Below are 13,031 nucleotides of genomic sequence, written 5' to 3'. Positions count from 1 at the left end.
CCGACGTTAGTTACAGAAGTATAAAGCTTCATCAGATTTGTAAACTTCTACTAGATGTTCATTAGAAATTTCAGAGTAATTATATAACCTTTGTATGAACTTACTAGGAAGAATGCTAAATTCTAATAGAAAGAATAGCACAAGCAAGTATTTATATAGATCTATAACACTATTACTGAAGATCTAGTACTAGTATTACTAAATCCTAAGAAGCCATTTGAGGTAGAAACAGACGCTTTAGACTACATTATCGGAGGACAATTAGGATAACGAGATAAATAAGGAAAGCTATATCCTATAGCCTTCTTTTTAAAGAAGCTCGATAGACTATATCTTAATTATCTAATCTACGACAAGGAACTACTTGCAATTATTAAAGCTTTTATAGAATAGCGACTATACCTTAGTAATATAACCAAACTAGTATAGGTATATATAGATTATAAGAACCTATAATACTTTACGACGACAAAAGAACTTAACAGACGACAAATATAATAGGTAGAATTCCTTGTGGAATTTAACTTTAAGATCTACTATAAGAAGGGTAAAGAGAACATATAAGCGGATATCTTAAGCTGACGAACGGATTATATAGAAGGACGAACGGAAACAATACTACTATTATTTAAGGAACGAACAGACGGAACGCTATATTATAAAATGTAGATACCTATAGAAGATGATCTACTTGACTCGTTCCTAGAATATTACGTAATCTTTCGAGAAGAAAGGATTAACGAGACATAGTATTAAGTAGCACCTAGACTAGTAGTACCTAACGGAGTAAAAGAAAGAGATAGGAAACTCTGGTACCGAGGCAAAGTATATATCTATAATAGGGATCAATAGCTACGAATGATTTGAGAACTTTATAAGTCGAAACTTGGAGGATACAAAGGAGTTACGAAGACTATCGTACAAGTTAGGAAACACTACGACTTTTTATAGTTAACGATATAAGTTAAGGAAGTCATATAGAACTACGACATTTATAATCGAAGTAAAACGGCATGATATAAGCTATATAGACTACTTTAGCTACTACTAACGGCTGACAAACTATAGAGTTTAGTTATAATAGACTTTATTATAAAGCTATTAGAATCTAAAGATACAGCTATAAGAGTAATCTACGATAGTATTCTTACCATAGTAGATTACCTAATTAAATAGGTATACTTCTTTCCTTATAAAGAGTCCTAGATAGTGGAATGGTTAGTAGATATGATCTATTGGCAAGTTATATTAGTATATACTTAGCTATAAGAATAGATTACTAATAGAGACACCAAGTTTATATTAAAGTTCTAGTAAGCATTAATGCAATAATTAGGCGTTAATAGTAAGCTATTAATAGCATATTACCTATAGACTAACGGACAAATAGAGCGACTAAACCAAGTTATTAAGTAATACCTCTGTTCTTATGTTAACTACTAGTAAGATGACTAGGTCATGCTATTACCAATAGTATAACTCGCTTATAATATAACACCAATAGAAACGACCAAAGTTATACCGTTCTTCGCGAATTACAGATATAAAGCAGACCTTAGGCAAGGACTAGAGGTTATAATGCCGAGAGCAGTAGTTAAAGCGAAACAAATAAACGCACTATATAAGAAGCTTAAAAAGGAACTCGAGTTTGTCAAGACCAAAATAAAGAACTACTACAATAAACATAGGCTTGAAGGACCTTGCCTAGAGAGGGGAGACAAAGTCTACCTAATCGCATGAAACTTATAAACTAAACGACTAAGCACGAAGCTAGACTTTAAAAAGGTCGGACCCTTTATTATTAAAGAACGAATTTCGACATCTAACTACTGACTATTGTTACTATTATCTATACGACTATAGACAGATGTTTTTTATATTTTACTTCTCGAACTAGCACTAAAAAACGCTAAGGTTACTATATATATCAAAGTAAAAGATGAGGAAGAAGAATAGGATATCGAAGAAATTCTAGATTTATATATCATTAATAAGGAACTATAGTATCTAGTTAAATAGCTTGATTTTGGACTAGAAGATAGCTTATAGGAACTAGTTAAGAACTTGAACTACTCTAAGAAACTAGAATAGTTTTATCGGTAGAACCTGGATTAGCTAAAGGTAAACCTAGGACAGAACCGAAAATAGCACCCTAGTTAATAACGTCGACGCTACCGTTAAGTTATACGATAACCCCCGATTCCTATTATTCTACCGCCTCTAATTTGTCTAGATTCGATAAACCCCGTATAACTATATCTGCCCCCTTCTCCACTAGGAACTCTCGTTATTTACGAACCCGAGTCAGACAGGCCAACGCCTTAGAAGCTTTGTATTGATATTCTTATAGCAAGGCTTCGGCCTCTTTCTCTTTAGCCTTTAAATAACGTTGCTCGTATATAATACGATCTATTACGTTACGATTAGAGACGTGCCCTTGTAAGGAAACGGGAACTTATAAGAAGAAACTAGAACACTAGAATCATCGTAAGCACGACCCTAACATACGTAAGCCTCGTAGTAACAAGATTTTTTAATCATTTTATACACTTAGTTATACTTTGCGTAATAGGAACATACTATTACTACGAACCTATGATCAGAAATAAACTAAGCTAAACGCTTATAGCGAATAGACGCTAGGGATCTATACGCGTCAGATGGTATAATTGACAGTACAAAGGGTAATAAGAGGCTAAGGAGAAAAACATATATAAGGAATATAAGGGATGTTAGTACTATTTGAAACGGCCTAAAAGAGGGCTTTCGGGTCAAAAGCCCTAAAGGGAGGGCATTGTATTACGGAAATATATATATAGATGCTGCCTAGACCACCGGCACAAATAGGCTAATCAAGCCAAAGGAACAAAAGGACCAATTACAACATAGGAAGCATAGTAATTACTATGCTCACTAGCGATCAGGGTGATCACTACCATGCGATCACTTACGATCACCGTAATCAGGAGTAATCACTAGAATTATATATATATATAGATAGTCACTAGTTAGGTGGACTCTGAGAGTTTACTAGTGATAGCAACCTACAATCACAGTACTTATACCAAGCATTGCTGATTACTGTAAGAGACAACTCTAGTGTTGTTATAAACCCTTTGGCTTTACCGAATCCCTTAGACGACCTGCCTACTTGTCCCGCTTAATCTACCTTTGTCTAAACCCTTTTAGAGGAAGTCTGAGTTAGGTTTGTTACACTTAAGTATCGTCTGCTTGTGATTCTTATATGCTCCCTATCTTATTAGTTAAATATAACTCTATTCGGGGTTATAGGTAGTTACTATTCTTCTAGCTAATGTCCAGGTTATAATCTTTATACTATAGTAATCCTAATATTATATCTTTATTAGTACCTATATCTATAATACTAAATATAACTACTATAGTCTTCCCTACTATAGTAATGTCAATTAGTTTAGTCTCTCTATATACCTATTATATTAGAAATAGCTCTTTGATTATACCATACTTCTGCTTTATTCTCTAGGGTATTCGTAGCTAATTTACAAGTGTCGGTGAAATTAGGTTTATCTCTGCTCTACTATCTACTAGTACGAGCATTTCGTGCTGTTTCCATTATGCTATTATCTATAGTCACTTATCTTGCCGCCGTTATCTAAAGATTGCGGCGATTTCCTATATTTCTGCCGGGAGGTCTTGATATAGTGGTCTCTTGTGCTAGTTCCTCCTATACTACGCTACTACTCGCCGCTATATAGGCGTTAATGGTTTCCGGGCCCCTCAAAGGGCCTTAACCCGTTTCCTAGGTTAGTACTAACCTCTTCAATTGTTTGGCTAATAGCGGCTTTATCGATCGTACTCATTTCTATAAGCCATTAAGTGCTTATAGCTTCCTATTATTAAGTCTATTTTACTTTTTGTTATATATACTATAGCTTTATCTAAAGCTCTTGAATTCGCGATTTCTTTTTATCTATATGATAGAGGTAGTCGTTACTTTAGCACAAGTCCTATATATCTTGTCCCGTTCCGTAGTACCTAGGCTAGGCTCGTCTTAGAACTATTATAATGCCTTCTAGATCGCGGGCTTCGATCTTCTAGAGCAATTCGGCCGCTCTATTTCCTATATTGTAGACCTATTCTATAGGGTAGAGGCTTCTATCCTCATTTCCTTATTAGGTTAGCTAGTAATTGTTTTCGAATTTGTCGCGGAAGTAATATTAACATTTGTATACTATATACTAGAACTAGGGCACTTGCGTATGTGCCTTATATTAGGGGTATAGTCACATAGCGTTGCCTAGGAGGTATTAGAATTCTTTCCCAAATCCTTTCTATTATATATAGATCGTAGGTACTCTAATGCTAAAGTAAGAGTATTTCTTCTAATAGCTTTCCTATATATGCTCGTCTTTTCCGCGGTTCGCGTATATAAACTAGTATTCTAGGTTCTATATATTATTACTAAGTTACTAGTCGTTAAGGTACTTAATATAGCTATTAGGCCTATTATATATCATAGGCTATTCTCCTTTAATAGTTTCTACGATACATTAGAGTTCCCTTATTTCGTCCCTTATCTTATTACTCCATTAGGCAAGTCAAGTTAAACGCCTATCCTATTTATATAGTTCTATATTAAGTTAGAAAACTTCATTATAGTACTATTTAATTCGTTCCTAGAGGAATAGAACATTAGGTCTAGGTCTTTTAATTCCTTAGGTATCGGTTATCTATAATCTGTCCTACCTCTATATGACCGTAAAACCCTACTACCTTAAGGCTAGGAGAATCGAAATTAGTAGTATATATTCTCCTGCTATATCCTATTTAGCAAGACCTGTCTCTAGGTCTATAGTGACTAGTTCGGAGTACAATGCTTATTTGTCTTTACTATTACTATCGTATCTAAGACTATCTATATCATTGCCCCTATCTTTATAGCTTATAGTCGCTACTTCGATAACGTCCCTAGTAGTTTTGTTAATGACCGTAATTTCCTTTCTAGGGACTGTCTTCTACTCTTTCTTTAGGCTTCGACATTCTCGCTTATAGTGCCCTTTCTTTCTATAGTTATAGTAGGTAACATTAGACTTGTCTTTAGTCGTCTTCTTCTAGTCCTACTTCTATGCTATATTTATATCTATAGCTCTAGGGTATATCCTATACGAGGTACTGATATATGCTTGCTTTTTCTTATTATTAGCCTTAACCGTGATTCCGTTTATTTGGCCTCGTTTCTACTACTCCTATATATAGAGTTAATTATCGATTTTAATAGCTTATATAATATATTTATCTAGAGTCTTAGGCTAATTATACTTATATAGCTCGTCTTTAACATTTTCCTTTAAGCTATTATAGAATAATTATATTAATGCCTCGTCGTTAAGCTAAGACTTAAGCATGTCCTATCTAAACTATATAACGTAAGAAGCTACTAACTTAGTTTATTAGAGATTAGCAAGTCTTTCCTATATATAAATCTTCTTATCTTTATCGCTAAAAACCTTCTAAAGCTCTTCTTTAAAACGGTTATAAGATTAAAAGACTGCCTATATAAACGCGTCTTAGTTATCTTCGTCTTCCTTAGTAAGGTAGTCGTTCTATATAGGCTTAAACTATCTAAGTACCTTGCCTTCTAGTCTTATAGCTATATAGAGAACTTTAGCTTTATCGTCTAGAAACTTATCGTTATTAAGCCGGAAGTAAGATTAGAGGTTTGTTAGGAATCTTATAAGATTCTCCTTAGTTCCTCTATATTTACTAGATAGTTTAATCTTAATACAGCTCGCTTTAGCGCCCTCGAGTGCCTTGATTTTAGTATAGGCCTTATTAACTAACTTCTACAAGTGCTTTTCACCGTTCCTAAGTTCCTTAATTCAAGCTTGAGCAGCCTTATCTCTCTAGTCCAACTCCTAAATCCGCTACTAGAGTTGCCCTAGCTAGGTAAGTAGCTATTTAGCCGTGACGTTAGTAGCCATGTCGATGTCGAGGTTAAAGTCACCTCCATTCTAAACTATAATAGAACAAAGGGAGTAATAGCAACGTGTGACGAACCTAACTTAGACTTCTTCTAAAAGGGTTTAGACGAAGGTAGTTAAAGCGGGACAAGCGTATAGGTCGTCTAAGGGATTTGGTAAAGCTAAAGGGTTTATAATAATACTAGAGTTATCTCTTACAATAGTTGGCGATACTTAGTATAAGTACTATAATTATAAGTTACTATTACTAGTGAACTCTTAGAGTCTATTGTAATGAGTGACTATCTATATGTATATATAATTCTAGGATTACTAGTAGTTGTAGTGATCCTCTATACTAGCTTACCTAGCTTATGTTATAAGCTAGTGATCCTCTGCTAGGATTATTTCTTACTAAGTGTGATCCTATCCTGATTAGTCTATCATTCCTTCGGCTTGATTGGCCTATTTATACTAGTGGCTTAGGTAGCATCTATATATATATTTCCGTGACACTAGAGCTCCCTATTAGTATAGGCCTATATAGGGGCTATTAGCCTCTGTGACTTCCTTTTTAGGGTTCAAGTCTCGGGGGTTAGTACCCCTTACTATGCCTATAGCTAGGGGAGGGAAACTATAGAGCACCTAGTTATATAGTGCCCGAACCTACCAAGAAGCCGAACGTGGGAATCCTAGAAAATATAGTCGCAAAGGGACCTAGACCTCGTTCTACGGGGTATAGGGACCTGTAACCATCGTTTGGCAAGGAGGGTTCTATAGTGGCTAATGGACCTAGGGAGGCTCCTGGAATACCGCCTTGTAAGGAGGCTAGACCGGGAGAGAAGGCCTCTATAGGGCTATTCTAGCTACTTCTCCTTTTCTTTGTAGTATATTAGTACTCTGGATTAGGCGTTAGAGGCGGGACAGAGGTTTTTATCCAGCCTATTAGGCATAGTTTCCTTTATATATGAATAGAGAGGCTTTAGCATGCTTATTAGCATAATAGTATAGGAATATTAATAATAATAATAATAATATATTAGTTATAGACTAACTATATTTTATATATAGGTTAGTCTTAAATTACCTTAATACTAAGGAACTAACTAATATTACCTTACTTATAGATATTATATTAAGCTTTAATTCCTTCTATTATATGCTTAGCTACTATAGCGTTACTTTTATAGAAGAAGATTAAGAAGTCGTTAATATAGAAGATTAGAATAACTCGTTCATCGTAGCTTAGGAAGAGGCACTTCTCTTTACCTAATAGTTCTATACCTAGATCTAATAGCATTTTATAGAACTCCTTATACTATAAGAGTAGTAAGTCTCTCAAGCCGTATAGAGCTCTTCGTAACTCTATATATTTCCCTAGCTACTTGAATCCTTCTAGCAATTCGTAGACGATAGGATTGTCTTCTAATCGTTCGGCGTTAAGGAATGCTTATACTATATCGAACTACTTAACTTCCAAGTCAAAGTACGTAGCAATCGCTATCATTATACGGAACGATTATACCATTAGAGTAGCTATATATGTACTTTCTACTAAGCTAATATCTTATAGATCTCCCTATATATAGATCCTTGCCTTGTATTTCTCTAAGAAACTGTCTTTGTCAAACTTATATATAAAGACCTATTTTAATAGGATAGGTCGCGCTTTCGCCTACTTATATGGTACGATCTTCTACGTTCCCCTGCTCTCTAAGTTATATATCTCCTTATAAGCTATATCTTTAAACTATTGTCCTAACGGGTGATTATATAGGTCTTGCTAGTTATTAGGAACGCGAATAAGATCGTTAATATACTAATGTAACTTATTTAGGGCTACTCTAGGGTATATAATATCCTTCTATTATATAGTAGTAGCAAATACTATATATATTATTTAAAAGCTCTGGTCTCCTAGGTAAGCTTCCTATTAATTAGGTAGGTAAGTCTTATAGAACTATTACTAGAGTTCCTTTATTATATAGATAAAGGAGTAGTAGTAATTAACCCTTTCTTTATTTTATAGCCATTTACTTAACTATATAAGGTCCCTAGGTATATAAGCCCTCCTCCTACCTCTGCCTCTCCTTATAGGAGGTTACTAAATAGCTTCTCCTTTACTTCTACCTTCTAGAGGATACATTAGCTAATCTAGACTTTGCTTAATACTCTACTCTTTTAGCCTAGCTAGGTACAATATATCGGTAGTACCGTCCCTAGCTTCTAACTCTTCTATTAACATACTATACACGCTTAACTCTTTTATAGAAGGCATTTCTCTATTAGATCCGACGGCTCCCTTGCTCTCCCTAGTATCTAATTAGCCAGCTAGCGATTAGGAAGGCCCTAATTTAAACCTTCCTACTTCCTAGTAGACATCCCCTTTACTAGCCAGCGTAGGGTAAGTCACTAAAGGCTTAGGTATATATTTAAGGGTTAAGAGTCCTCTAAAGCTCTCTATCTATTTAGTAAGTTCGTCTATTACTTATGTCTCCGTTATAAGAGTCTCTAGAACTAATTGCTTGCTTATAGGCTATATATTAGAGAGCTCCCTTACCCCTAAGTCTTAACTCTATTAGAGAGGTTAGTCTACTACTAGACTCTCTTACGATAGAGATAGCTAAGCCACTATAATAGAGTCTTTTACTAGTTATTAGGTCTATAATAACGCTTCCTAGAGAAAATCGCTATCCTAGGAATCTTTGCTAAGATCGAATTAATTAACTTCCTAGCTTGCTACTACTAATAACGGCTCTATTAGCTATTCTTTACCTAGATAGTAAAAAGTCTTCTTATTAAAGCGAACGTTATAAGTTATAATAACCCTATCGAGCTTGGGTATCTAAATATGATAAATATTAAATACGCGATATTCTATAAGATACCTTATTAGCCTATATAATAGCACCTTAAAGTCCTTTATATGCTACTTAGCTTTCTTATCCTTATAGAGGATATATACCTAGTATCTATATATAAAGATACTATTCTAGTCTAGGCGTAAGTTGCTAGTTAACGTAATTATTAAGCTAGGTTCGTACTAGCAAAAATACTATTTAAACTAGCTATAAAGCACTTTGTTAGGAGTTCTAAACAAGTAAGCATAGCTTAGGCTTATTACGTATAAGTACGCTACTACTTATACGCTTTCTAACTAGAGCTTTATAAGGAGATTTGCCCTATTAAGTATTTTAATTAAGCGTAAGATTAGTTCTTACCTTACTCGCTTTACTAGTCCGTTAGGCTTATAAGTATATAAAGGTAAAAGTTTAAGATTAATACTACTTTCTATAGCCTAAGTCTAGTAGTATATTAGTATACGCCCTACTAAACTAATCGTCGTAGTATCATTATCCCACTTAATCTTATAGATAGCAAGCCTATATTAGCGTCTTACCTAGCTCTCGAAATTCTAGATAATTCCTATAATCTAGTCTAGTAACTTTATCATTAGGAGGAAAGGGAAGAGCTTCCTACTATACTTATTAATAATTATAAGTAGCTATCGTAATCTATTAATCGCTTTAGGATAGTCAAACAAATCCTAGGCTACTTACTAGAATAGGTATATAGACTTCTACTTAGGTAGTGTTTTCCTAGAGATAACCTTGCTTATATAAGTATAAGTATAGCTCTTATACTTAATATATACTATCCCCTTAATATAGATGTTTCTAGCGTTATTAATAAGTGCTTTTAACGCTTCTAGTCCGAGGTAGCTAGCTCTTAAGTGCTAAAGATCCTTGGTATCCTCTCTTACAATAGGTAACGCTTATATATATAACCTTCTACTATATATAGTAAATACGTTCTACAAGGATATACGAACATTCATAGTACCTACTTTACTAATTTAAACATAGTCTAGGAGGCTTAAATAGTAGAAAAGTGGCTTATATTCCAAAAAGGTAAGATTATACTTATATTTTAGCTTATAAAGAATAATATTATTTTCCAGTATTCCGAAACGTAGTAAGCAATCTAAGCTATAGTACTAAGCGCCTACCTTAAGTAATAAAGCTTCTAAGATAATATTAATATAGAATCCTTTAACGATAGTAATATCCTTAAGTGTTAGATTCTCGGTATATAGTCTATATAGTCTTTCTAGAATGTTCTCGATTATTTAAGTGCCCCTCCTACTAATAGGAAAGGTTATCATACCTGCTTTAACAAACTTAAGATCATTTACCTTAATAAACATCTTAGGCAAAAGGAACTTCTTATCGTTAACTAAGTAGGTCGTACTATATAAGTCTAGTAAAGTGCTTTCCGAAAGAGGATAGCGCTATAAAGTAACTATATTAAACGCCCTATAGTAAGTTAAGAGCTTACTAAGTAGTTAAGGGCTAATAATTGACGTATTAAGAGAACTAAGATATCCTACCCCCAACTATCTAGAATAGGATAGCTCCCCTTATTTAGCGATAAGTTAATTTTTTAGTCTAGCCTACTTTGGCTTATTAAGCTCCTAGCAAATCCTCTTATACTCCTTATCGGAAAGGTATAAGCGTTACTTATTACCGTAGATAGCTTACTTAAGCGTATAATAGTCTACTAGATCCTACAGATATCTTAGATGCTTATAAGGATATCTTATATTATGCTGCTAAGTACGTAAGTCTTTGCCTCTCTCCTTACCGCTCTTTTAAGCTATAGGAAGTATTAGTATATAAGTTATTAAGAAGATTCTATACTTCTAAGAGATTCTAGATTACATATTATTATTAATTAGGATCTTAGTCATTATAATAAGGGTATTAAGCTCTAGAAGTAGCTATCCTATACTATTAATAAGCTTAATTTCTATCCTTTTATTTATTGCCTAGGTTAGTAGGATATATATAGCGATAGCATTAAGAAAGGTATAAAGTCCTTATATACCCTATACTTTCAGGATATCATATTAGATAGCTTACTAGAAGGCGATATTAAAGTTATAAATCTATTACTACGGATTAACTCCTAAACGCTTAGCTATATTAAGACTAGCTATATATTATATAGTAACTATTATATAGAGCGTTATAATAGATAGTATAAGTATAGAGTAAAGTACCTAGATAATCCCCCTAATAAGGTTAATATCCTTCTTCCTATATGCTTTTATAGCTTTATAAAGTTTAGAATCTATGATATATACTAGCTAGTATTATAGCTATCTCATATACTTCCTAATATCTATAGTATATATAATATCTTTATAAAAGGAGTCTTATAATTATATAAATTCAGCTATAACGGCTATATTAGAAGGTATTAAATCTACAAATATCAAAGGTAATAATCCTTCTAAGAATTACTCTTAAAAAGCTAGGATAAGGTTATCTCTAGCATACTTATAGGTTAGGCACTATAGAACTTCTAGATCTAGCTTATAGTCGCCGTTAAGGTCGACAAATTCCTATATACTAGCAAATTTAGCCTACGATTATAGTTCGATATACTACAAGTTCTAGGAACTAGGCCTTATAAGGTATATAAAAGTCTTAACTAGGATCTTAGACATAATAGACATGTCGTTAAAAGCGTATTAAAGTAAGGTAAGAGAGTTCATAATAGAAGAAGCTACTACTAATATTAAAGATATATCGGTAAAGGAGTAGTCAAGGCGCTAGGCTTATAATTGCCAAATGTAGTAATAAGCTTCTAGGAGCGTTGAAAGCAGTCTATAGTAGGTGGCTATATGAAGGAAAAGAGTGCCTTGTTAAACTATCTATAAAGGAGACAAAACGACTAATATTTATAGATAAAGGAACTGGCCAATGCGTTAAACAGCCTTATATAGCTATAGCATGTATGTGGCTAATACTCTTAGAAGCTCTACAGCTTCTGACACTTCCCGAAGCCTAGAGATTCAATGGCGTGAAAATCAAAAGTCAAAGAAAAATAATTAACCGGAAGGTTATTAGCCTAAAACATCGTTTAACTATATCTTCGTGTCTTCAGCGTGCGATACGGTACTGTTGATTCCTCATGCGAGTCCGGATTCGACTTGCTCTCCGTTCTCTATCACAGAGCAACTAATACCTGAAGCATCAGCAATCAGCTGGGGGACTTGTAGGCAGTTCGGGCGAGATGATTATAACCAGACCCCATGTTTGTTGCCTGTGGCGTTAGCAGCAACCAATCGTCACCGAGAGTGAATAAACCCCTATCCAACACGGGAGGCGTCAGAGAAGTGAGAAGACTCACGATACCTTTCTGACTCCGGTCGTATTGTAGACAATGGTGCCAATCCTTACCTCCCTTCTCGGACCCATGCGAGTCTGCAGTATTTCGTCTGTTCTATGTGTTGTTATCGCCTTGTCGGCATCTCTCACCCTCATACGGAGTAGAACTGAATTATTGAGTGCTGTTTCCTCCCTTCCAGCGCCACCACCACCGAGCGCGTCACCGTTGGGACGACCACAGGAGAGCAGACGCGGTGAGGCGCGTCATACCACCCTCTTTAGAGAGTTCACGCTGGCTTTCCATCCACTTCCCACCACTCCGGCAAGTTCAGCTTTCTTTTCTCGATCAATCTCTTCCTCAACACCAAAACTACCAAGCTCTTCAACTTTCAAAGCAGCCTCAAGTCGAGGGCATTAATGCCTGCGGTCCTCAAAAATTACCTATTTTAGTTTATGTAAGTACTCCCCCCTCTCTCTCAAAGCAAGCCACCTCATCCCTCGCCGGCGAAGTCGTCGAATCAACATTGGGACGAAGACAGCCAATCCCCCTCCAAAGTTTCTCTTCCAGGCTCAACCTTGACAACAACACCAACTCCCGCCCCGCAGACTGCTCCTCCCACCTTCTCCATCTACAGAAAAGCCCAGCTCTTGTAAGCCCGCCGCGAGGACGCATCATTGGGACAGCGTCCGCTTCTCCTTGCTTCTCATTAACCACCCCCCACCCCCTCTTCTGCTCCATACCGAGATCATTCGCGAATAACCAGCATGCAGACCCAGGAAGAGAAGTTGGCCGCGGGCTCTCCGTTGGCTAAGCTCTCCCATGCTTTCTCACCTGACAAAAGCTGACCCTCGGTGATCCTTACAGAAACTTGCCAGCCAAGGAAGCTCCCACCAGTTTGGCCATCAGTATGAC

Source organism: Thermothelomyces thermophilus, chromosome 6 (genome assembly GCF_000226095.1).
Source record: "Thermothelomyces thermophilus ATCC 42464 chromosome 6, complete sequence".
Classification (NCBI taxonomy): Eukaryota; Fungi; Ascomycota; class Sordariomycetes; order Sordariales; family Chaetomiaceae; genus Thermothelomyces; species Thermothelomyces thermophilus.
This window is presented reverse-complemented; position numbering follows the sequence as displayed.